This window comes from Coturnix japonica, chromosome 2 (assembly GCF_054131305.1).
Source record: "Coturnix japonica strain WE chromosome 2, WE-NBRP24, whole genome shotgun sequence".
In the NCBI taxonomy this organism is placed as follows: domain Eukaryota; kingdom Metazoa; phylum Chordata; class Aves; order Galliformes; family Phasianidae; genus Coturnix; species Coturnix japonica.
In genome coordinates this window covers 32920182-32947246 of record NC_140664.1, presented here as the reverse complement: position 1 = coordinate 32947246, position 27065 = coordinate 32920182, and the positions used below count along the sequence as shown (strand labels likewise).

Here is a 27065-nt window from a genome sequence, read left to right as displayed (position 1 = left end):
TGCTATCTTTTTCACTTCACTGGGAGGTGAGCAGCCGACTCAGGCTTTCTGTATGCTTCTGTCTGGTGGCGATGCTGCATTTACCCACTTTTTGGGTTGTAATGGCCAAGAGCAGCAAGGAGGTGGCCATGTGTCAGTGAGGAGCTGTCCCTGGAGCACTCAGGAGATGGCCTTGGAGCAGAGGGATGTGGCCCTGGAGCAGGGAGGAGACAGCCAAGGAGCAGGGCAGATCCCTAGGCAGGGAGGAAGGAAAGCACCCCCCACTCCTAATGGATTCCTTCAGATAAAAGGGCCCCAGCTACCTTTCTTCCCTATAATGGCCCCCGAGGCTCATGTCTTAAATTGGAAACAAAAGGATTGCTTTACATCACACAAGTGGGACAGGAGCTGGTGGGGACAGAAGCACTTGAGTGGCATGGCCAGGGCTCCTGCCGCAGGGGAAGGCCGGGGGAGGGGTGCAGGCGGCCTTAACCTGGGTTTTGCCGCTGGCCTCTTGCTGGGAAATCCTTTGTTAACCTCTTCTCTTCTGCTCTGGTATCCATGGGCTCCGCGATAGGGCTCCAGTGCCCTGGGGCATCCATGCAAGTGGATACATCAAGGTGCTCTTTGTGCTTGGCAGCATACCCAGCAATGACAACATAAGGACTCTGGTGGCTGAAAAAGGGAAAATAGTGCTTAAAAAAAAAAAAAAGAAAAAAAAGGAATTCTGCAATGAGGCCTTAATAATGATGGCACAAACACAGCGAAGCCCAAAGTGGTGCAGCTGTGAGGCAGCAGGAGAGGCGCCTCCCATGGAGAGGGATATGAGGCGGCAGTCGGAGTGTGGGAGAAAACCCAGCACCCGGATAGCGTGCAGCTTCCAGAGGCTCCAGCTGTGTGCTCGTCCTTTGTCTGCTCTCTCCTCTGGCAGCTTTCCGAGGGGTGGGCAGAGCAGGTGTGACAGCACCCAGGGAGCCGAGCACAGGCAAAACCAGGTGCTCAGCCAGCAGCTGGAGGCTGAGAGCTGAGAGTGGAGGATGAATGCAGCAGCTCTGAAGATGCTATGGCTGCTTGTGCTGCCTGGTGTGACCACAGTGCTCGGGAGAGCCACTGTGTCCTTCTGGCCTGACGTGGACAAGACTTGATAAACCACTCACTTTGGCAGCTGTGATTTTCCACACTCGGTCCCCACACAACTCCCTCCCTCTATCCATTTTTGGCAGGGGGTTGTGTGAGAGAGATTGCTGTAGGGAGAATAAACTGGCAAACAAAGTAAAAGAGACAACTTTGATTAGCAGCTAATAGGGGAAAATCAACTCTTTTGGGACCATCATCAACCTTGCCACACTGGATCAGAACGATGCTCTATCAGTGCCCTGGTTTTGACCCTGTCCCATACCGATCTCTTTGCAGGCAAATGCAAGGAAGTGGGCTAATGGCATTTCTAGCAGCACCCTTCTCAATCTGAGCAGCACGGCTTAGCCAGGTCCTGGTAGCATGACTTGACTACTCCCATCCCAAACTCTGGGAAGTGTTGAGTCTCCTGTGCTCTCAGGGCTGAAATGAACATGTCTGAAGGAAAGCAGGTGATGTTTAAAATGTGCCCTGATAGGATTTTCTTTGACTACAAATGTTTTCTTTGGCTTCATTTGAATCAGCTGAAAAAGGTCTCTGTGGCTGGCTGATGTGGGCTGCTAAGGCTTTCAGTCTTGGAGGGAAGCTCTGTCCCTGCTCTGATGTTCAGAGTATGCAGCCCTCATTTCAGTCTGAGCAGCACCTGAGCCACTCTCAGAGTCCAAAGGAAGCTCTGATCCTGCCACTGAAATGCATATGTTCACAGAAAAAAAATAAAAAAAGCAAAAAACAATAAGTAAATAACATCAGAAAATAAATAAAACCTTTTCCTTTTTGAACAGTAGGGTCAGGGGAAAATACTGGGAGCTGCAAATGGCATCTCCCCCAGGAGCAAGCTCCAGCTTTTCAAAGGTGCAGTTCTCACAGAAGTAATAGGAACAGCGTCTGTGCTTGCAACTTTTAAGTGTGATTTGTCTGTAATTTCTCTGCAATCACCACTATTCTGCAGGGATTCTACAGCTTGTTTTTAATGTGTGTTTTCTTTTCCATTGCAAAGACCTAGCTATCTCTCTGAAAGCCCATATGCTCCTGTCCTGTTTGACTTTATCACGCAGGAAATGGCCTCTGTCCAATTAGCAGCATGGGAATTAGCAGTGCTAGAAATTCACTGCTCCCCACTGTATTCCCCTCTGAGAGTGCTGAACTACAGCATTAAATTTTCTCTCTCTCTTTCCCTCTCCCTTTTTAAACAGCACCGAGAAGACTGAATGCATAGGCAGCTATTAGAAAAGCACTGTTAGTGCCGAAGTCAGGAAATGCAGCCTTTAGATCCCTAGCCATACTAGAGCAGAGATATTTGAGGTAAGTTGTGTTTTCAAGTTCAATTTTCTTCTGGTTTAGCATGTATCGCTTAAACTGCAAGATGTTAATGGTGGCAGTTCTTGAGATTCATCATGAAATCATAACATTTGATATGTTACTTAAGCCCAAGCCTTGGGAGGCCTGTGAATAACAGAAAAGTTCGTTTTAGCACCTTGAGGTTTGGATAAAGCACACTGGGCATCACCAAAGTGCAAAAGAAAAGGTAAAATAAAGAAACACAGTTTCATGCATATACCTATATACATAATTGTATCCATCTATACCTGAATTGTCATTTTTTAATCCAACTGTGCGATGTTTTGCTGGGAAGGGGGGAAAGAAACACGTGCTCTTTGTATGCTTGGGACTGACGTTTCTGCGTGAACAACATGAGTCATAAAAAGGAGGAATTCATCTGAGATGACATTATTACAATACCTTATTTCTCATGTCCTGTGTTCGAGCTCTTACCAAAGTGACTTTAATGGGACATGTTTCTATGACTGTGCATATTTACTGTGCAAAAGAGAGAGCCCTCATTTGTGATGAATGCAAAGAATGCAAAGGAAACTTTTTATTTAGACTGCTGGACACAGACCAAAGCTGTGGTTTTTCCTTGCTGTCTAGCTCCCAGACTGACTCTCACAGTGGGTGCCTAGTGTCACTCTAATGGGTTTTTCTAAGTCCTGGCCTGGATTAGCAGCCACAGACCACAGCGAGATGCTGAGTGCACTACAGGCAGCTTACCTTTTGTCATAGCAATTCTGAAAAAAAAAGTCTGTATCCTTCGAAGCATGTCTTTAATCATTTGCATTGGCCAATGCTGTCAGTGTGTGAGGCAGTAAGCTGCTGTTAGATCCCTGTCTGCTTATTTGTTCACAGTCACAGACAAGAGTAAATGCTATTACTGATATTATTTAATTACCTGGTGCCAAGAAACCTCTGTAAGGCCAGCCTCCAGTTGCACCGGATATTCTGCAATATTATCTTCAAGCCTAAAGGCCTAAAATGTAAGATAGAAACCACAGCTATTGGGAGAAACTGATGGAAAGGGAGCAAAGCATCTGTGAAGGCCGGGAACAAGTGACCCTTGCATGGGGCTCCTGCTACCCTCCTTCTAGACTGGGAATTCACTAAAATTGTTTGGTATATCAGAGGACTTTTAGAGATTCAGATTGCTTTTCCATATTGACTGGAAGAAAGCTGTACGTGGTCCTTCATGTCTGTATTATCAAACACTCAGTAAGGACCAAGCCTGCACTGGTGCAAACCAAGGGAAGAATGAGGGAGCTGCCAGATGAGCCAGCGTGTCTTTTCATTCTGGAAAATCTTTGGCAAAAAATAGGGGAGAATAAACAAAAGAGAGCTGAGGTTTTTGTTGTTTTTCTTTTTTACTGAAGGCTTGTGTAATGCTCCTGGGAGATACACAGCCGGCCAGTGAGGGTAATCAGTGTTGAGCTGGGTGGAGCTTAGTCACACAGCGCAGTGTGAGCAGGGGAAGGTGCCTGGATGGCCGAAATCAGCTGATGACATCCGTGGTGGTCTGGAGGCAGCCTGGAGGATCACTTTCCATGACGAATGCAAGGAGCTCCTGCTCTATCGTTCAGCAGTGAGAAATTAGATAAGGGAGTGCTGGAAAGGATCTGGATAACAGTGAGGCTACAGGGCAGAGGGACACAAGTAGCATTTGGAATAATGCTGTTTTTCTTAATAAATGCTGATTTCCTTATTTTTCAAGAGAGATTTATCCAAAATGTGTAAAACAGGGACACTCATATTTGCTGGGGTTCCTGGCAGCATGTTGTTTTACATCAGTGTTTGGTGCCAAGAATTCCTGGGTTAGTGTAATTGCATCGCACCTGTATGGGGGCTTGAACTGCTAATTTATGCAAGCATTGTGGGCTCATTTCCACGATGTCCCTTTTGAAGGAGAATTGTGATTGTTTGTAGCAGGAAGGCACTGTGGTACAGGATCGGTCCCTTTGCTGCCCCACAGGGCGGGCGGCTCAGCATCAGCCCCAGCCACTGATCCGCACGGGAGCGCTGGGTCCTCCCTTAATTAGCCCCGGCCTGCGGTGGCTGACAGGCTCTCGGCCATTTTAATGAAAAGCCGTGTTCCAGCAGTGACCTTGGTCTAACCGGGAAGTGCCAATCACAGCCGGAATGACTGTCACAGCCATCACAGCCAACACGCTGGGGGCCGCGGGCCCGCATCAAGGCAGCAGTGCTGCGTGCGGCCTCCTGCAGCCTTCCTGCAGCAGGCGGGGGAAGCCCTCAGCCTGCAGACATGGAATTGGCACATTCCCTTCCCACCATGTGCTCCGGCACTTCTCTGAGGAGTTAGCTACTCTGTGGCATCGGTGACAAACCCTTCCTGTGTTTGGCAGCTAACAAGCAAGCAAATGTTTCCTCCATTTTGCCCCTGACCTTTCCTGGGGCAGCCGGGGCTGGCTATGTTCAGGATCCATGCAGGCTGGCTGGAGGCTGTGGCACTCCATGTCACTGCTCCTGGATAGTGGGGCTGTCGGGGATCTGCCCATGGGCCCCGTCTCCCCAAAACCTCTCCTTTGTTCTGCGCTTCATTCCCTATTCATGTGATCACCTCGGTGCGATGCCGTCTCTCTCCTTCCCTGACTCTGCAGGAATCAGCGGTCGCTCCCCTCTCCATCTGCCACTGCAGAAGGCTCCTGGGCTGTGCACTGCCCTTCCCCCCTTATTTGTACACCTCCCCCTCCCTCTTCACTGCCTCTTCCTCCACCCCCTGCAAAAGTCCTCCAGAGTCAGCTGTCACTTGGTTTTATTTTCTCAGGACTTCCATCGCACAGTCACATCTGACTTGCCGCTGCTGCTCCTCCGTGGCTTGGGGAAAACGTGGCCAACTTTTGCCTGGTGTCAGCTTCACAGCCCAGGCCTCCCTCCTCCTCCCTGGGGACAGTGGGAGCTGTTACCATGCCATCTCCCTTCCTTTCTTATCGCTGCAGCTGGCGTGACTGGGCTGTGCAGAGCAGCCCCCCTGCAAGTCTGCTCAATGGGGTCAGCCTCCCCTCCCTGCCCTTGCCAGGCTCAGCAGTGACTCTCTGACTTCCCCTTTCCCCCTCCTCACAGTGGTGAGGAAGGCCAGCTTGCCCTGGATGGAGATGGGGATGCTTGTGTTTGCTGGTGGTGGACTCACAGCAATTTCAGGAGGTGAATGGTACCTCTTATACTAAAACAAGGGTTCCTAGCAATGCTGGGGTGTTGCCTGCTGCTTTTGGGGGGCTCTGCCAGAGCAAAGCACAGATGGTTCTATCAGTGCACTCAGGGCTCCAGCATGCCACCAGCCATGCAGTGCTCCTGGCCCCATGCTGTGCTGCCCAGCCGGGCTGCCGGTCCCCTGGTTCGTAATGAATTGACCCTTTCCTGCTTTCCTGCTTGTCCTTGTGCGGTCGCCCTGAGGCACGGTTCATTTTACTCTCTTCTTTAATGAGTCAAAGGGGTCCAGTTGGAGTCTGTCCAAGACTAAGCTTCCTGCGTTTCTTTACCCTTTCTATGAGCTTAATGAATATGCCACCAAAAAAAGCTCATTAGATGTAATGTCAGTTCTATTTCTGACACTCCCTCTTGGAGAAACTGCATCCTGCGCTGGCAGGGAGGTGAACCTGAGAGTCACAAATAAACACCAAGCACCTCCTGCCTTTTCTTGTCTGTCCTTTCCTTTTCCTTGCTTGAACAGGAGGAAGGAGGATCCATGAGCCTCCCTAACTTCTCACCATCTATTTATCAAGTACCGTGGTTGCTCTTCCTCTCAGCCCCTTGCAGCTAGAACCAGAACCCCCCAAACTGCAGCTTTTTTGCCCTTTATTGCTGCCCTTGCTGCTGCTGTTTTGATGGTTTGCAGGAAGAGAAGCCCTTCACCGGCACTGCACACACCGGTGCTGCTGGGAGGCAGTCATCCCTGTTTGCTGCGGGTGAGTCAGAGCTCCACGACGGGTGAATCACTGGAGTATTTGACATGTCAGAATGGTGGAAAATGATTCACTCGAGGTTTGGCCTCTGCAGAATATTTTTTTGCCCTACTCATGAAATCTGGGATTGCAGTGTTTGTTTGGGTCCCGTGAATCCTTTCCAGGGAATCTGGCGTTCACTGAGGGAGAGACAAATGATGTGAGGAAAGATGGAGAGGGGGAAAAACAGAGCTTTAGAAATGCAGTTAGTTGGCTGGGAGCAGCTCCCTTGTGCTGCCTGTCTATCTCTTGTCACATACGTGTGAGCTGCAGCTAGGTGCCAGGAAGGGAGAAGCAGCTGAACAAAGAGGATGTGGTTACTCTGCAGTGTACTGCATCTCCGCTAGAAAGTTGCACCTACACTGTGAGCCCCTTGAGCCCTGCCCAGCGCTGTGGGAGAAATGTTCTACTTCTGCCTTTGCATTTCACTTTCTACATCTGTATTTTTCAATATGTTATTTTGTCACCTGGTGAGGAGGCCTTCTCTTTTGGGCTCAGGTATTCTCAGCTCTTGGAACTGCAAAATATAATATGGCTTTTGACGCAGCAGAAGTGCTAACATCCTTATAAAAAATCCTATCCGTGTTTGAATTTAAGCAAGGCATTACAGTGATTTAAAGGGTACAAGTTAGCACGCCAAGATTAGTAGCCTCCTATTGGTCTTAATCTTGTTCCCTTACCATTTTCAAAGATATATTAATAGCTTCAATTTTTAATTTGAATTTTTCTTCCCTGTAAGGTATCATTAAGTTGAAAAGTGCAAATGAATGACGCTACTAATTTGGTCTGCTTGACTGTCTGTGCGTACTATTAGAGGGCCAGATGTTTCCTAGCTGGATCCCCATGAGAATATTAGTTATAGACTCTTGCCCCTCTTGGGGCATAAAGAGGAAGGTGGTGGTTCTCAGCCACCTTTAATATTTTTGGCTGTGCCAGAGCTGGAGCAGCACCAGTGACTTACTTCTGCCCACTTTCCCCAGTTCACATCTCAGGAGGGAGCAGCTGTTGCATATAGTCCCTTCGTGCTGGCCCGGGTCACAGGGTGGTTTCCAGTTTGCAGAATGAGGCTACACATCACAAGCACATGCAGAGAGAAGGTTGTCTGACTTGCTTGTGCAAAAGTACCAATTGAAGTGACATACTGATGATCATTTCTTTTTTTGGATTTTACATTATTTTATTTATTATTTTATCCTAATTAACACCATGATGCATAAAAGCTTCTTGCACAATTAAAATGATGAAGTAATAATACAGAAGATGGGAATCTCTGGATCTAATTGACTGAGAGAAGTAGCAATTAGTGGAGCTATCTTTAGCTCTTTGGTCCTTTGCAAGGACAACAGAGAACTACCTAATATGGGGTTGGGAAAGCACTGATTTAAAAAATCTGCTAGGAAAACACTAATGCACTAAATTGCTTAGTTCTGTGTCTATTCACCTCTGAAATAGCCCGTTTTTTCTTTTTTTCTTTTTTTTTTCTCTTTCCAGATGAAACTGCCTTACATCCTTTAACTCCGCCTCCTCTGGGGGAGATGGAAATTCTACTGGGAAGCCCTGGCAGGGCTTAGCACTGCCAGCACTTGAACTCCTTGGTTGCCACCTCCTTGTTGGTCTGGGGGCACATTAGGGCCAGTAGCTGGCAATAAAAAAAGAAGAGAAAAACAAACCATAGGAATCCCACTCCTGAGGCATCTGGTCATTTCAAGGTTCCCCTATAGATTCACAGGTTTTAAAGGCCGGGAGGGACAATTACATTCTGACCCCTGGTGCAACACAATCCATTGAATTTCTTTGAGTGTTGCTGGTGCTCAGGCACATGAAATGAGTTTGTACTCCTTAATGTGCTCTCTTTAGCTCTGGTCTTGTCTCTCAGACATCGCCCCTTACCACTCATTGTCTCCTACTCAACACAGTACGTGTGCGTGCGTGTGTGCGTGTGTGTGTGTTCTCAGGTTTTCCTGAAGCAGCACCCCGACAGTGGCAGACATCTCCCACAGCTGCCCCCGTTCCATGCCCAGAGGTGTCGGAACATCTCTGAGTATCCCAACTATCACAGATATGAAGGATGTGGTGCTCCCCAAACTGTTTCCATTGCAGCTTGCCTTGTGTTACAATACAGGGAGCAGGCAGAGAGCAGGAATCCTCCCCCAAACCTGAAGATGGCAGAGCAGAAGCAATGCCTAAAGGAGGGCTGACGCTTGCTGTGCAACTGACGTGAAGCGCATAACTTGTTGGAAGTCAATATGCAACACGTGAGGATTTGCCCCCCTAACAACTGGAAAGTGACAAATCACCTCCAGCTTTACCTGAAATCTTCAAGTGTGTGTTGTCACTAAATCAGAACCTCACCTCTCAGCCATGCAGACACAAGAGGCTGTTATTCCTTTTTTCTTCTGTTTATTTACTTACCTACTTGTTTAGAGCAGATGTCTTCTAGCTGTTCTAGCTGGGCAGCAAAGCTTGAAGACTCAGGCCAGGGAGCAAACAAAAGGAACTCCAACTCTATTATTTAAAAAGAAAATAAAATACATCTCATGATCTGCAAAGCATGTCTCCCTGTCTGCAGGAGGCCTGACTGGTGCTTCTGGACTGATTGGTTGGCAGTGCTGCCATTTCTAACAGCTTTCCAGCCTTCCCACAGGAGTGGTGCGGTGGCAGATACGTCTCAGGCTGTTTTTCAGCCTGCTGCTGACTTTAATGGTTCAAAGTCCTTAGCACAGGGAGCACGGGTGCCTAAAAAATCCCTTCGTGTTGTGCCCTATTTTCCACAGCTGCAATTCACTCCCCATTATAAACAATGTGATAACTTAATTCTGATGGGTTGACTATGGTCCTTTAGTGTGCTATAAAACACAAATTTAGGCAGCACATAAAATAAGCTTTTCCTGCCATATGACACAAACCACAACTGTCTGGCATGGACACACAAGCCAGAATTTGAAAGAAAGCAAAGCACAAAGCCAGACGCGATCTTTGATCATATGTTGTTTAAAATTAACAGCACAGATCATAACCACACTTAAATAACACATCTGTCTGGGGGGTTAGATAGTACCGCACAATATGTTCTTTTAATTCATTATGCATTTGAATCCCTCCCAAGTAACAGGTGGTTTTCTGACAACACAGTGTGCCAAAAAATGCTGGAGAAAGGGCTGGCTGATTGTTATCCTTGGAGGTGAGGAAGCACAGGTTCCTGGAGAGCAGTGAGATCTGGTTCCCTTAACTCTTTTGCTGCTGGCTCTCCATCAACTCCTGCAGTAATTAGTGCCCTGCCTGAATTGCTTTCACCTCTCTGGTTTTGCTTTCCAGTCCTTAGACTGTACTGTGGGGCAGAAGCTGTGTCCCAGGACACGACAGTAATGGGAGTGTGGCTTCAGCTCTGCTTCCGGGGGTGGGGACCTGTTACCCAAGGGATCCTGTTCCAATGGTGGGACTGAACAAGCATACTCTTCTTTAGAGTAGGTGTCTAACAACATTAGAGACTCTTTATGACCACCAGGAAGGAAATGGCACCTTCAGAGGACTCCTCCCAGGCCGTAACTATCCATCTCAAACATGACTTGTTTGTCCCCATGAACTGTGAAATAAGTGATCAGCTCAGATGTTCATGTTCACATTGCACACAGGTTTTAGAAAGGTGTGTTCCACCCAAGCTGCTCACACTGCTCAGGGCTGTATCAACACAGCCCTGCATTGCCCCCTGCCCAGAGCATGATTTAAGGGCGCGTGGACAAGAGGCTGAGTTCCCCTGCCCCCCACATAGTGTTCCACTGAACAGTGACCATCACATGTGGAGAAGAGACTGCACAGATGAGCCATCCATAGCATGAGGCATGGACGTGATTAATGGCACCTCATTACACCTGACAGCAACTGCTAAAGCTTACAAAATTAGTCACATCTTTTAAAAATCTATCTGCAGTGTCTGGAGCTCTGTACTGATGAATTCCCGGGCTGGCTGCTTGGCTACGACTATGGCCTTGCTTGGGCTGCCAAGGTAGAGCCCAGATAAATGGAGAAGGAAGGAGCTACGAGAAGAGTCCTGTCTTCAATCCTTGCCCAGTGAGGTGAGCTCAGTGCTGACAGCAGAGATGTGCATCTCTTGAGATCCTCGAATTATAACAATCATCCATTTTGACCTGTTCTTTGTACAAGCTGTTCCCAGAGGTGGGGGAAGGAAGGATACGACTTCCTCTGGGCTTTGCTCATTTTCTACCAAATAAACTCACCAGAGGGTGATGGAAAGCCTTTCCCTCCCTCTGGGAGCCTTTTGATTCTTGCGCCCTGGGACCAGGGGAATTGCTTCCACTGGGTGCTTGACACAGGCTCCATCTCACCTAGTTGGATCTGCTGCAGAGCAGCCTGGCTTTGAGACCTGGGAGCTGGGCAGAGCTGCTCGAGCTGTAGGCTTTCCCACACCTAATGTCACATCAGCCCTTGGGTCCTCCTGGGCCACTTGTCACATGCTGTCTGGGCTGAAGTCTGCCCAGAACAGATTTCCAGCTCAGTGGCCATAGATGCTGAGATGAGGCTCAGTAAAACAAAATTCTCAGATTCGTGTTATGAGGCTAAAGTGAGCCTATGGAGGTACAGGAAGTTCTGGAGAGAAGCAATGTGATTCAACCCTGGCTGCTCCACTAATTGCAGGGGGTTTTGGGGAAAAGTCTGGCCCTGAGTTGACGGGACCACCTGAGCCTGCAGAAACAGATGGGAGAAGGGTGCAGTGCTGTCTAACCACAAAAGTCGGTTTTCTCACTGCTTGCAAATTAGACTTTCTAAGAACAGCACCTGTGCAAAGCTCAGATAAACAGCATCAGTGCTGGTGTGGTGAAGCGATGGGACCTTCCCTCTCAGTCCTGCACCCTGAACAGAGGGGTTGCCCCATGGCTCACACCTCCAGCCGCAGGAGGAAGTCATTCCCCAGTGCTTGGCAAGGAAGTAGCATGTCACACCTAAATGTGAGAAGTACATGAGTTCGTGGCCATGGAGTGGCCAGGCTGTGGCCCTGGTACAGGGTGCAGGATGAGAGGCTGTGGGTGGGGTGGGCTGTCTGGGAAGTGGGTGAGGACCTCCTGAGCAGAAAACCAATAAGCGGATGATGTCCTTGTCCCATGAAAGCCCAGGTTTTATGTTTGTCCCCTGGGTGGCAGAGGCCAGCTGTCAGCCAGCGTAGAGGGGGGATGAAGCCATGTGTTTACATGAGTGATCATGTGGTAACCTCTTCCAGCTCATGGGCAACTCACAGGGTTACCTCATCGGCAGCCGGATTACCTCATCAGTATGAAATGCGGCGAGTGCAAGGCAGGAGCAGGGCAGGCAGCCCTCTGGGATATGGCTCCCTTGTTAGTGAGCTGCGGAGGAGCTGGCCTTCCTGGCTGTGCAGGAAGCAAACTGGATATCTGTTAGTGTTGTAATTATCTCAACGCAAGAGGTTCCACATAAATCAGCTGTGTGGCATGGGGGTGTGTGTGGGGTTTCCGCCAGCTCCGTGCTGTGAGGTGCGTGTCCCGTGCTGGCCATGCTCTTTGTGGGGTCTGTGTGAGGAGCATTGGGCCGCTGGGCTCTGACCCTCCTCCCAGAGCTGTGGTGCATCCTCTGGCTTAAGCGTATTTCATGACCTGCATTGCTTTGCTTCACCTTTTCAAAAGCAAAGCAACAAACCATACATATATAAGTAAAAAGCCGCATGTGATGCCTAGGAATATATAATGCATTATCAGTGCCATAGGCGGTGGAGTTTATTAGCCCCTGTCAGGCTATTCACAATGTAAAGGACATACTGACCTAGAATGATCTCTTCCTTCCAATCAGCATTTACACTGTAACAGGAGGAGAGACAGCATTTGTGCCTTTGTAAGGTTAACCCTTTGGGCTACCCTTGCAGATATTTACCCTAGGATTTTATTAATAATCCCAACCCTGGAAGGCTGTATTTATCTCTAATCAACACTTTTATTAATCAGGGAAGGTGTGAGTCGAAGGCCACCACTTCTGAAAACAAACATATTTGAAATTCCTTAGAGCTTGCATGTACGTATGTATTTGTGTGTGTGTGTGTGTGTGTGTGTGTGTGTGTGTGCATTTCTCTGTCTCCCTAGCTATTTATCATGTCCGGTTGGACACATTGTGTGAGCCCAGCTGCTCTTATCTGGCATGGGTTAGCATATTAAAAGGAAGATTAAGATTACTCTTTTGCTTTATTTTGTTTCTCAAAGCTTGATATGCATAACCAGAACTTGTGTGTGTGTGTGTGCAGAATAACCGTTGAAGGCAGCTTTTGCTCGCAGTGTCTCCAGGCAGTAGGTAAGGCACATCTGGAGCTCGCAGCATCCTGAAGATGGTTGTTCAAATCCCAGGAGCATGGGTTGCGCTGGGAATGGGAGCCTGGTATCCATGGTGAGGTTCCCTATCTCGCAGAGTCAGGTGTGTGCACGTGCGCTATTTCTTGGAAAGGCCGTCCTTGGGGGAAGGGGGAAACCAAGAGAGAGGTAATTAGGAGCTACCTTGCACAACTGAGCCAGCTCATCAGGGATGGGGATGGGAAGGACGATGCTGGGAGCAGGTGATGTGCAATGTGCAGCCTGCCAGTGACCATGCTGGTTCTGTCTTTCTCCCTTTCTCCCTCTTTCTCCTTTTCTCTCTCTCTTTCTCTCTTTCTTTCTTTTTCTCTTTTTCTTTTCTTCCTTCCTCTCTTCCTTTCTCCCTTTCTCATGCCCTCTCATACTCTCTCCTCACTTGCTCTCTTTCATTCTTGTTAGCTTCTCTTACTTTCTCTCTTCTTTCCTCCTTCTTTTCCCCCTCCTTCTTTCCCCACACCCTGTGTCCCTTTCTTTCTCCATATTAGCAGAACAAGAAAAAGGCATATGGGTGGAAAATGGAGGTTCTGAACTAATTCCAGAAGGCAGAAGGCTGTATTTGACAGTGTCGGTGCTAGTTGTTCTCTATCTTGAAATAAGATCCATATTCGGATCAATAGAGATTTGTGTGGGGGGAAGTGTTCCTTTTATTTCTTTGTCAACTCAGTGTGGCAGAACTGCTGCAAAAAACATGCTGTGGAAGCTACTAGCACGAGAGGAGTTATTAAAGCAAACTCTTTCTGGCTGCACTGTGTGTATACTTCAGGTACTTCCATACATAGACGTAGAGTGTGGCTGATCACAGACCTGCACTATTTGGTTCTACACATGTCAGAACGCTCCTGTTTTGCTTATAGAAGGTGAAAGACTCTCAGATCCTGCTCTAGCTACCCAGCACCCCGGAGCTCCAAAGGCAGCATGGTACTGCCTTAAGCTCCCAGCAAAAATTGGGTGAATATGGCTCATAATCCAAGATTAAATGGATTTAAGGGGTGAAGAGGCAAATCCTCCTTCTGTTCTGTGTTTTACAGTTCTGTTTTGAAAGGAAACGGATGCATAATTATGGTAAACCTTCCTTCCACTCCAGGCCCTAGGTCATACTGGAAAACAACATGTTGTAACTACTAGTCCTTATGCAGCACTAGGCTTCATATAAGATCAAGATCTGACACAATCAGACATGGAAATGCTTTTCTTAACTAAATTTGCTATTTAAGTAATGCTCACTAATGGCTTTCTCTTGAGCTTTGCTGCTGTCTTCAAGGCAAGCAAGGTGAAGGCTCCAAGTGCTAGGGCAGGCATGAGCCACCATTTGGCATTAAGATTTTTGAACTAAAAGAATTATGAGAGGAACCCACAATTCTCTTGTGCAGGTGAAATTAGAGAGAGAAAGATATGACTCATTTGTGGGGCAAATTGAGCCTGCCAGCTGGGCTTCATTCAGCTGAAAAATATACCCATGTGGCTGCAAAGAAGCCAACCAGAACTAACCAGAGGGGTGCAAATCTTCCAGTCAAACTGCAAATTGGGAACAACAAAGCAAATCATTCAGGTAGAAGGCATGCAAAATGCAGTCGGTTCTCTTGCACTTTACCTTGAATGGATTAAATCTGGCACTCGATGCGTGAACCCACAAGCGCTTGAACGGTAGTAAGCTGGCATGAGGCTGGCTATAATTAGAAGTGATATCTGCTCAGAATTAAAGTGCCAAATGTGCCTTCAGGTGTATTCACTCTCCATCTTGCTTTTTAGTCCAGGCCTGACACATTTGGGATTTCTGCCACAGGAACTGTACCAAATGACTCACTCACAGTGGTAGCCGTGTGCTGAAGATTGCATCCTACAGAATCAGTGGGCCTGGAGTTTAACATGACAGGCAAAACCTCAGGAGACTGACATATGGTCACTTGGCTCAAATAAGCTCCTTCAGACTTGAAAATAAATCTAGCCTTTGTCTAAATTCTCTTCCTCTTTCTTTCTGTTGTTTTGACAATTGTAGCGCTTCTTGTCCAGTTCCTACCATTTATTTTGTTCTTCTCTGTCCTCTCTTTCTTCTACCTCCATTCATCTCAGTGTGTTCAAACTCTCGGTCAGTCCCCATTCTCAAATTCCTCTTTCCTGTTAGTAGCAGGCTCCACAAGCTCTCTGTTTTCTCTTGACTCTCCAGCAGTATCTGAGGTTTTATAGCCCCCTTGGAAGCTTGGCTGTAAAGACTGGAATGCTCTCTGTTCCTTTCTTTATGGTTACTTTCTTGGTTGTTGGTGTAATAAGGCACAGGTCTGCAAAACCACTTAGAAGCTGCAGAGGCCAGCTGTTGGGTCTTCTGGTGGAGTTTACAGCCGGTGAGTAGTGCCTGGGCAGGCAGCAAGCCTGGAGAAGTGTGGGGGTTTGGGCTGATCATAGAATCATCATAGAATCACAGAATGGCTTGGGTTGAAAGTACCTCAAAGATCATCTAGTTTCAATCATCTGCTATGTGCAGGGTTGCCAACCACTGGCTGCCCAGAGCCACATTTAGCCTGGCCTCAAACGCCTCCAGGGACGTGGCATCCACAAACTCTCTAGGCAACCTGTTCCATTGTTCCACCACCCTCTGTGTGAAAAACTTCATCCTAATATCTAACCTAAATTCCCCTGTCTCAGTTTAAAACCATTCCCACTTGTCCTGTCACTGTCTACCCATGTAAACAGTCGTTCCCCCTCCTATTTATGTATTCCCTTTAAGTACTGGAAGGTCTCCCTGGAGCCTTCTCTTCTCCAAGCTAAACAAGCCCAGTTCCTCACCCTCTCACAGGAGAGGTGCTCCAGCCCTCTGATCATCTTAGTGGCCCTCCTTCAGACCTGTTTTAAAAGCTCTGTGTCTTTCTTTTGTTGGGGGCTGATCCTCTGGGGCAGGTAATAGAAGGGAGCACCACACTTCCTGCCTCATTGGAGAGGCTTGTTTTTCTTTTTAGCAACAATAACAACAACAACAAAACAAAACACCAACCTGATTCTAGTGTTTTAGGCAAGATAAAATATCAGTCCCCTGCATTTTTTAAGTCAGGGCATCTTTCGACACCTGTTGATCTTGACCGTTTTATAGATTTTATAGCATCTTGTGCTTGGCAAGTCAAAAACAGAAAGGGAGACTTACTCTTCACACAATTCCTGTTAAATCAGAATGATAATATGTATTGAATGACGTGGCTTAAATCAATGCAAATTGATTGAGGGCCTCAGAGCATCTGGAAGATAACTGCAGAAGAGAGACAAATTTCCTAAAGGGATATTCATGGTCATTTTTATAGTTGCCACACAACTTCTTCCCCAAAGGGAAAACCCACAGGTCGTTGGAGTAGGTGACATGTTTTGCCTTGAAATTGAGAGCCTGTGTAAGATAAGTAATGGTGATTCCTTGATGCTGTTGTACTTCTTGTTTCCTTTAACTTCTGTAACCGCTGATAAATTATGTTGACCATTGGATTATGGTCAGCAGGGAGTCTTGAAGAAAAAGATATTGGTTGCCTTAATGAGGAAGCAGGGAGGAGGAGGAAGAGGGAGGGGGATTTTAATGGAGAAAACAAACATCACCAAGACATGAGGCTGTTGATTTTTAGCAGGATTGTGTGCAAAATCAGGGAACCTGAAGAGCCAAGCTGCCTTCAGTGAATTTCTGTCTATCTCCTCCATTCTGCTTATAGTCAGAGGCAGCTCACATAGCTGTCTTTGTGATAAAGCTTACAAGCAAATTGGACAGGGTGTCAGGCTGGCTATGAAATATGACAAATTAACAGCCAAGGCTGCTACTGCCCTGGTTACAGACACTTCATTTAGAAGTTATCATGTTACTGGATGCTTTGTGTAATTTGTGATGATACTGATTGTGATAAATTGCAATATTCAGGTAAAAATTTCACCACTCATTCCTGAAGCAGAATATTAAGGGAGGAAATGGCTGTCAATACTGCACCACTTAACTTCAGGCCCCAAATGAGAAAAGATCTCACAATAACAATAAAATTCTCAGTCACTGAGCAATGTAATTAAATTAAGCTAATTACATTACAATTAGCAAATCTTTAATTTATTTTTAATGTGCTGATTAAACATTATGTGGTAACCATAAAGCTTTCTGAACAGTAATCCTGTTGGATAAGCATTGACACCAACCCGGGGTCATTGCTTGATACTGGAGTACTTCCTGAAGTAATAAATAATAGCTCTTTATATCCAGCCTGAAAAGTGTTTCCATACAAATATTTCAGGCATAGACTTTATTCCCTTCTTTCCCTTTACCTTGATGGCTGATAATGAAATGCTCTGTTTCTACCATGGATTGTTTGCATGTTTATTGGATTGTCTGTTTGTTTTAAAGCTGGCAATTATCTCAGAGGACCCACACAACGCCTTTTCAAGTGATTCCCTTCTGGTTTATCAGAGGTTCCTCTTTTTTTCTTTAGGACTCCCTGTGAGAAAGGACTGGGGGACATGGCCTGTGTCAAGATCTGCATCCCAAATGAAGCTGCATCTCACACCAGCTGAAAGAGAAAAAAATCACGCGTGTTAAATGTAACTGGAAGGAAATCATATGCCTAAGTGTAAAGCTCCCGTCTGGTCTTACTGGCACTTAGACTATGCAGATCCTTCAGCCTTTGATATTAAAGCTCCCAAGGCATCTAACACTGTTTTGGAGTATGCTAACCAGTGTTCCTGCCTTGACCAAGCTGTGCAAGGGCGTACTTATCTGACATTTAAGCTGGATTAGAAACCACGAACTATGTGTTCATCTACTTATCTTCTTTCAGGGCTCAGCCTCACAAGGACACTTCCAAATTACCTGCTGCTCTGCCAGATCCAACCCCACAAGAATGGCTGTGGTGACAATCGCCTTCTTATAAGGTCCTGCCTGAGAGACCAGCCCCTTGCTCTACTGCCTCACTCAAGTGGGGAGAAATTGTTATGTTTGCAGCTCATGGAGCTAGAAGGAGCAGCTCTGTGTCTTGGACTTGCCCTGGACTGGCTCAAGGGTCCCTGCTCCCACAGCCTCCTCTGTTTCCAAAGGCAAAATGTACAAACCAGTGCCAGAGATATCTACATGGGAGTCACCTCTTAGACCACCAGGCCTTAGAGTTAGGATTCTTCTTTCTCATTCAATAAATATATACTTTTATCTTATTTTTTTTCCTGGAAAACAGGACTGGATTGTAAAGAGAAGTGAAGAGTGATATTTCCAACTCATATGCCTTACAGAGAGGGTGACCAAGAGCCTTCTGCATGGAGTAGCAAATCTCCTCAGGCACAAATGGGGAGAGAGCACTTTGGGTGAGACTCCTTAGCTGATATGAAAAATGAATGATTTCAGAGATGCATCTCCTTTTTCAAGGAACAAAAATGGAACCATGCTCAGTTCTGCCAGAAAGAAGCATGCAAAGTGAAAAAAAGCTCAATGTAAAATATCCAAGCTCTGGAGAGAAGAGGGATTTTAAATGCACCCCTATGCTCCATCCTCAGGATTTTCCCATGTGCAGGCTCCATATGGCCGCTTGCTCAGCACACTGGTTTTTGCAGCTCAGAGGTGTGTGTGGGTTAGGGACGAATGCCATGATCTTAAAAACTGTGGGCCCAGCTGTACATTTCCCTTGTCTGCTTGATGAGGTGAGGAAGAACGAAGCACAGGAATCAGAGCAGCCCCAAGTCCTACATACCCTTCACAGATGATCCCTGCTTGTACCAGACCCATGAGAAGACTGGGCTTTCATCCCTGTGTCAGATTTGTTGATGTAAAGCGCCTACCCATCTCCTGGGCCATGAGCTTTTATCTCCACAGGGCTCTCTACTTCTCCAAGTAGATGTATCTGCACTCCTGCTGTTAGCTCGAGGCTCTCTCATATGGCAAGCACCAAGGCACATACGTGCACCCGGCACAGCTTCTTTCTTGGACCTGGTCCTTACTGTTCGGGGATAACATGCCATTTGTTGATGCACCTCGAGCTCTGCAGGTGAATCAAGAGTGTGGAGCTGACCTCTGCTTCCGTTCAGCATCACTGAGAGACAGCCATTCCCTGCAGACATTGATGCGCTGCTGTGCTAAATGCACCAAAAAGAAATGGCTTCAGAGCAGAGAGGACTGAAAACTGTGCAGGTTTAGGGCTTTTCTCCCATTTAAAATTTTGTAAAATCTATCTGCCATCACTGAATAATTATTTCAAAGGAAGAATTGAAAAATGTTTTATTTTACATCTTGTAAGTAAACAGAGCAATGGCTCCATGCTATGTATGGAGTGGCCTGAAGCCCTTGTTTTGCTTCTGTGGGTATGAGCAACTGCTGTGTTTATTTTTTCCTGATAATCTCTCTCATAGCATGGAAAAAGAAGGCACAGACTGTGCCTTTCTTCCTTTCTTTTTTGAGAACTGAAATAATTTGTGTTTCTCTTCTGTGGAATGAATTTCCAAACCATAATACCGCACGTTGAGTGTATCTGGAAAGGATGCTGCCTTGTTCGATGAACTGAATTGTGCACACAGTTGGAGGCTCTGACAGTGCCAGCATCAGTGAATGCAAGTTGCATAAAAAAGAGGCAGCATCATTCATGACACTAATGAACAGTCCTTCCTCGTCTATCAGAGAAATCTTTCCCAGGGATAATGATTCTCCTAGCATTTTCTTAGCCATAAAAGAAGAGATTGTGTTGGGTCTTTGGTTCTGCATGAGACTATCAGGAGGATTCTTAGGCTGAGAACAGAAATCAATGTTTCTGTGATACTGTATTGGCTAAATACTTAGACCGGAGAAAGAAGATCTTGTTCTGACTGCACATTGAACTTCTTGTTTTGCTTTGCTGTTACAAGATTGTGAAAATAGTGTGAAATTTAAGGGTGCATGTTTGATTTTGAGAAAGTCTGCCAGCAAGTCCTGGTCATTTATTGCAACATGATGTATCTGATTCACCCATATAATACTACAGCTTTAAGTAACTGTAAGTAAGTTCATTGATTTCAGTGGAATCTGGAGAGTAAAAGGGAAAAAATTGTAATTCAACTTTAATGTATTTCCTCATTCTTCATCTGGTATTTATTAGCCTTTAAGATTCATTCACTTTAAATCTTTCTGAGTACTTGAAAAAAGTCTACTGAGATATGACCAAAACCAATATGAACAGCAGAAGAGGCTCTGGGGATCTATTCTACAAAATGACAATTAGACAAGATCTAAACTAGGAGCTTGCTTCTAACATAGGCTGAGGATATGATTATTTCTTTGAAATAGTACTTTTATTGAAATAAAAGCTAAAACATTGGTGCAGTTTTATCTAAAATGTATATTTTGCCTTTTATAGTTTTATAAGAATTAGAGAGTAAATAGAGGCTGTACCAGCATATTAACCTATTTATCAGCTTATCATAGAATCACTAAGGTAGGAAAAGACATCTAAGAGCATAGAATCATAGAACCAACAGGGTTGGAAAAGACCTCCAAGATCATGCATTTCAACTGTCCACCTATCACCACATTTCCCACTAAACCATGTCCCTCAGTACATCTAAACATTTCTGAATACCTCCAGGGACAGTGACTCCACCACCTCCCTGGGCAGCCTGTTCCAGCACCTGACCACTCTTTCAGAGAAGTATTTCCTAACATCCAACCTGAATCTCCCCTGCTGCAACTTGAGGCCATTCCCTCTAGTCCTGTCGCTACGTGGGAGAAGAGGCTGTTGCACACCTTGCCACAATCTCTCTTCAGGTAGCTGTAGGGAAGAATGAGATCTGCCCTGAGACTTCTCCAGAGTAAACAATCCCAGCTCCCTCAGCTGCTCCCCCTAAGACCTGTGCTCCAGACCCTTCACAGCTTTGTTGCTCTTCTCTGGATACACTCCAGGGCTTCAATGTCTTTCTTGTATTGAGGTGCTCAAAATTGAACACAATACTCGAGTTGTAGTCTCACCAGTGCTGAGTACAGATGTTTGATTACTTCATTGCTCCTGCTGGCAACGCTATTTATGATACAAACCAGGGCCACCTGAGAAAACTGCTGGCTTATGCTTAGCTGAGTGTCAACCAACACCTCCAGGTCTGTTTCCTCTCCACAATCTTCCAGCCACTCTGCCCCAAGTCTGTAGGATTACCTGGGGTCGTTGTGGCCGAAGTCCAGGACCTGGCAATTGGTCTTGTTGAACTTCTTCCCTTTGGACTCAGCCCAGTGATCCAGCCTGTACAGATTCCTCCGTAGGTTTTTCCTACCCCCAGGCAGATTGATGCTTCCAGCCATGGTGTCACCTGCAAACTTATTGATGGTGCACGCAGTGCCCACATCCAGTAAAGATACTGAACAGTACAGGCCCTGATAGTGATCCCCAAGGAGCACCACTCATGACTGATAGCCATTTAGCACTCTTTGGGCCTGGACATCCAGCCTGTTCTTTACCCAGCAAAGAATGTATCTGCCCAAGCTGTGGTCTGCCAGCTTTGCCAGAAGAATACTGTGGGAGGCAGAGTCAAAGATCTAGTCCAACCATCTACCTATCACTAGTGTTGCTCACTAAACCATGTTCCACATGTATCACATCTACATGTTTCTTGATGTTACATCCAGTGTAGGAAATCTAGGAAAACTGTGATTCCACTGTAGACTAGACCTCAATCTACAATTCCAGATACTTTATTTTATATGCCCCTTAAGTATCCTGCACATTGATTCCTGCCCTTTGTTTGTACTGCTGTCTGAATGATGATACTTAATAGGCTTCTGCCTTATTCACTTTTCTAGTACACTAATTTCCAGGTATTTTGTGAATGGTTCCAGTACCATGAACTGAGATCCTGATCCACCCTTATTTGTAGGTGATCACCTGAGCAGTTTCAGTGGCTGATGTGTTTGTCCTTAGCTTTAAATGCATGTATAATAGCTTCTGGGGAAATAAACTCATATATAGATTTGTCTTGGAGATTGTGTTCATGTGTTCATGCTTGTGATAGTGACCAGCATAATGGGATGTAGCAGAAAAAGAGAGCTTGAAGCTTGTTGTTAGGATAGAGAGGAAAAAAAGAGAGAGATCTGTGTTATGACAGAAGAATTTGATGTGAATCATTTAAAGAAGAATATTTTGGGACAGTATATGATTAGGTTATAGGTCATTTTAAAGTAAATTTGTTATATACTGTGCATTAGCGTCAGGTGCAAAGCTTTTGTCACTGGAGGAAACCTCCTTAAATAACCAAAGCAAATCCCTCACACTAGTGAAGTATCTGTAATTCCTGATCTCCCACGCATGACTGATTTCCACAGGAGTGAAGCTTTTGTGATCCATGCATTAGCAAAAATGTGCTACAGCTACAGTAATTAAATGGTTTAAACCTTCCATCCTGTATAGATCCACTTTGATTGCTTTCTTTCTTACCCTTCTCATCTGTGGGCACCAGAAATGAACACTTCGGTAGATCCAGGGAAAGCCAGGCTGTGTTTTCCTCAACTTTCTACTATAAAATGGGCCCCGTTAGAAAACAAACTGCTTATTGGCATTGAATTTACATTAATACAACAATGGTATTTATTCTTTCAATAACTCTGAATTGCAAAGTGCAACGACAATTCATGCAGAGATATTATTTGGTGCTATTTTGAAGGGAATTTTTTATTAGCACTTTGGTTTAACAGAATTAGAGGGGTGCTGTGCGGAAAAACTACCCAGCATCTTCTGGTGGGTGGTGTACATATCTGGACTAACAGGTCATTTCCAGTTTTGCCTTTATGTGCTGAAGCAAAGGCTGCTTCTACAACTGGAAGAGTGTTGACTCATGGCATGGGATATTTTTTATTGAAATCAGCCCTTGTGGTTCTGTTTGCCTGATCTGTTGTGTCATAAGCCAAAACAAAAATTACTGTTACTCTTCTACAGGTCTAACAGTTTTGCAGATCAGCTTGACATCTAGAGGGAGAAATCAAGTGTTCAGTCTATAATGCGTTCATTTACAAAAGACAGAAGTTTCATCTTTCTCAGTCTCTCACAGGAATGCAAAAGCTTAAAAAAACACTTTTCCCTTTGTTCCCAAACCCTGAGCTTTTCACCTGGGAAGCCCTTCTAGGTCAAAGCTCCTCCTCTGAGACCATATGACCTTTAAAGGTGGGCTTGAACCTTTTTTTATGCAGCTGTTCTGCAATACAAATGAACCTCAAAGCCTCAGCAGCCAGACAAAGAAGAGGTCTTTAACCCACACAGGCTCTGTAAGGGAGGTCATTTATGCTTAGATGACCCCTAATGGGCAAGTGATGAGTTCTGTTCAGAACCGCAATATTAATGGGCAGGCAAGAACACAGAGCAAGGGGTAGGATGGATGTTTGCATGTTTCGATACCTTACAAAGCAAAAAGGGGTGGGCAAGCTTACCTACTCCTTTCCCAAAGGACAGCCAATAGCCTCCAAGTACTTCAAAAGAAATGTTGCTTTTGTCAGTTTATTTCAATGAGACGAAAAGATCTGCATAATCACATTTAATTAGATAAGTTCAGATTTATTTGGATTGTATAGCCCAACTGATATTAAGGTGAGGGGAAGTAGAAAATTTACTTTATTTCCAATGATCTGATGTCCATTTCCATGGAAACAGAAATGGAAGCAGGAACCAAACATAAGCAGTCACAGCCCTGGTTAATTGCCCATGGCTGCTTTCTGTTTCCACTTCTATAGTGCTGAACTCTACGTTTGCTACTGACCCCGTTGCTATCAAACAGTGCGTGCAAGAGGGGTCTGGTGAGACTGGGCAGGAGGTAGAGGGGGGAAGGATGTGAGCTGCATTTGCAGGCTCTGAGGCTGACCAGTGAAGAAATCTCCTTGATGATTTGTTTCCCTTGACTGGAAAATCGAGGAGTAACATCAGCAAAACTAATTTTAATTAAGTTACTGCTATGAGCCTGGTGGTAAAACAACTCTTAATGATGATCAATGTAAATCTGGATTTGCTCCATGGAAGTCAATGGCAGTCTAGCAGGGATCAGGAGCAGACTTTGGTTGTTAATGAGAAGTACAAAAAATTATTAACACAAAGTATATTTCTGTGGTTGCTGGGGAGGAACAAAAGTAGTACAGCAGGCATATTTTCATGAATTAGAAAGCTCCAGTAGGTATACCTATTGGAACAGAGGTCTAGAGGTAGGCCACTGTGTTCAATAATAAAATAAAAATCGAATACAGAACACAAACCACAAACAAATGTATTTCCAGGCAGCAAAACTGTTGTATTTGCTCATTACAGTAATTGAGCACCTCTGTGCTCCCAGATTTGGCCTAAAACCAGCAGCAGAAAATGACATTAAAACAATAATAATTCCTATCTGGTTGCTTCTAAAAGCAGATCCTCAGACAGGAAGCCATGATTCCCAGAGGTTCAGCTTCATGGAAACCAAACCAAATCTCAAGCTTTTTGAGGTTTACCATCTCTTGCAAACATGCTGGCATCTGTCCCATAGCAGACTTCCCGCTGGTATTGAATGGTTTCTTCTAACATAACAAAAGCAACAAATGACTACTGTATGGAAGATCTTGAGAAGGCATATGTAAAGGAAGAGGTTTTGGTGTTGATTTTTTTTTCAGATGTTCTGTGGACAAAATATTCGACCCAGAATTTTGTTTGAAAAAGATAGAAAGAGAAAACAAGAGGGGAAAAAAGGGTCAGTGCTATAGCATGGCTGTTGCAATGGATGGACCAAGATAGGCTCAGAAGCACCTTCCTATGCCTTATGTTCCATCTCTAGTGACAGTCTGTAAGCACCCCATGCCCTCCACTTGAGCACTACTCATGCTGCTCTCCCTTCCTACTCTGCCCTTCAGAGATGATGCCATCTTCAACTTTGTATTCATCTCTAACCTGTCAACTGATGGGAGGCAATTCTTGACTTATTCATCCAAATATACCAACAGGAAGCATAAAAAACCAACCAAACAAAACCAACCAACCAACCAACCAACTGACAAAGACACACATGTTTATAAACACTATTCCATCAGGATGCACTGCAATTTTGAAATGTCCCTGCACTTTCTTGCCCTGTTCAGTTTTCTCATATGATTTTCATACTACCCAAGGTACTGCGGAAAGGGAGTGGTGGTTTTCAAGTGGGCAGTTTGTTCATAGTTTTTGGAAAAGCTTTGTAGAATATCTCATTTTATATTGCTTAGTAGATTGTGTGAGAATTGTTTCAGGTGCTCAGAGTCAAAAGATCAAGTGTAAGTGGTGAGGGAAGCCTGACTGAAGCTGGAGGCTGGACAGGTCAAATGACTGTCAAGGAAGGAGGTGGGCACCAAGGGAACTGTAATGGTAAGAAGCAGAAATGTAATGACGAGATGCAGAAAATCTAACTTTTCTGAAGATATAGTGGTAAAAATCCATGTGGTTAGCACAAGACTTTCTCTCACACACCATTTAATTTTTTGATGTGGTAGTGCCTAACAATCTGTGGCACATATGTGAAATTAAAGTTGGAGCAAAAAGGTCCACTCCAAAACAGTGCAAATAAATACTTTATAAGATCACCTTGAGGAAAATCTTATGGAGAGAAAGTTAAAAATACTATTTTCACTGATTTTTATCAATTCCAAAACATTCAGTTTAAAATCATAGCCCAGTGAGATCTGACCAAAGCCTGTATTTACAGAAAAAAATATGTAGATCCTTTTGTGCCACAAACTCTATTTTCCATTTTCTTACACCTTCTATTACCATGCTGACTTTGTAATCCTTTTGCACAAACATGAAATTCTGTCCATGACATAGGATAAAGGAAAGTCAGGCTCAGTGTATAAATAACTTACTTCTCTAAATGCTACACTGTGCAGCAGAGAGACATCAGTTGTATATGGCTCTCTGCAGATTTTTATTACTAGCATACTATCGATGAACCTAGGCAGTGTGAGCAGAGATGGGCTCTGACATGTCACGGCAGTCACATTCCCAGATAGGCTGAAGCAGAGATACAGGTTGTGATTTATGCAGCACATGCCCCTGTGTGAGAAACATCCAACTCATTTCTGCCTATGGCTTTGCTCAACACACACTTTCATAGAGCAGCTGTCTAAAGTAGAGGCATGTGATGCATTCAGTGTGGTCAGATGTGCGTTGCACTTCACGTGTCAAGCACCATGGTCGCAGCCTTGGAGTTTCATTGTGCCTAGAAGAGATTTGGCTTCACTGCCTACGCAGTCTTTCCTCATATGTTCAATAGACATTTTGAATGGTTATTGCAGGTAAGAGCCTGCTTAGTCACACTCTCAGCTTCACTCTCACATGCTTGAACTTATGTCAATAAGTATACAAAGTCCTCTGTTTTTCTACTTCAGCACAAAACCTGCAAGCCAAAAAAGTAGTGAAGAAAAAGTTGGACTACTGAAAATTAGAGCATTTTGCATGAAGCTGTGTTGCATGTAGTGCCTAATCTGGAAAGCACAGAGGTATGTAATCTGACTGGGCTTCTGCAAATAAGAATAGCACGAGAAAACACACACAGAGAGGTTGTGCAGTCTAAAGTGCTATAGGTGGGAATGTATAACCTAGAGCCTTACTTGACTTCATACATAAGCACCAAATATTAAAGTCCTAAAATAGCTTGCCTCTTAGTAGCCAAGCAGTTAAGATGTTATTGAACTTTCGACAGTCATACTCAAAACGTATAGTAAGAGGCCATATGGAATGAGCCTGTTTTTTCTTTCTTTCTTTCTTTCTTTCTTTCTTTCTTTCTTTCTTTCTTTCTTTCTTTCTTTCTTTCTTTCTTTCTTTCTTTCTTTCTTTCTTTCTTTCTTTCTTTCTTTCTTTCTTTCTTTCTTTCTTTCTTTCTTTCTTTCTTTCTTTCTTTCTTTCTTTCTTTCTTTCTTTCTTTCTTTCTTTCTTTCTTCCTTCCTTTCTTTCTTCCTTCCTTTCTTCCTTCCTTCCTTTCTTCCTTCCTTCCTTTCTTCCTTCCTTCCTTTCTTCCTTCCTTCCTTCCTTCCTTCCTTCCTTCCTTCCTTTCTTCCTTCCTTTCTTCCTTCCTTTCTTCCTTCCTTTCTTCCTTCCTTTCTTCCTTCCTTTCTTCCCTTCCTTTCTTCCCTTCCTTTCTTCCCTTCCTTTCTTCCCTTCCTTTCTTCCCTTCCTTTCTTCCCTTCCTTTCTTCCCTTCCTTTCTTCCCTTCCTTTCTTCCCTTCCTTTCTTCCCTTCCTTTCTTCCCTTCCTTTCTTCCCTTCCTTTCTTCCCTTCCTTTCTTCCCTTCCTTTCTTCCCTTTCTTTCTTCCCTTTCTTTCTTCCCTTTCTTTCTTCCCTTTCTTTCTTCCCTTTCTTTCTTCCCTTTCTTTCTTCCCTTT

The 27065-nt window shown here is 45.0% G+C and overlaps 1 long non-coding RNA gene across 1 annotated transcript; it reads left to right on the top strand.

The window, feature by feature from the left end:
* The first annotated feature begins 2235 nt into the window (after nt 1-2235).
* Nucleotides 2236-21687, top strand: LOC146761761 (uncharacterized). The gene is made up of 2 exons (XR_014942522.1): nt 2236-2415; nt 17203-21687. It is a non-coding gene; the product is annotated as an uncharacterized LOC146761761 (long non-coding RNA).
* The last annotated feature ends 5378 nt before the right edge of the window (nt 21688-27065 follow it).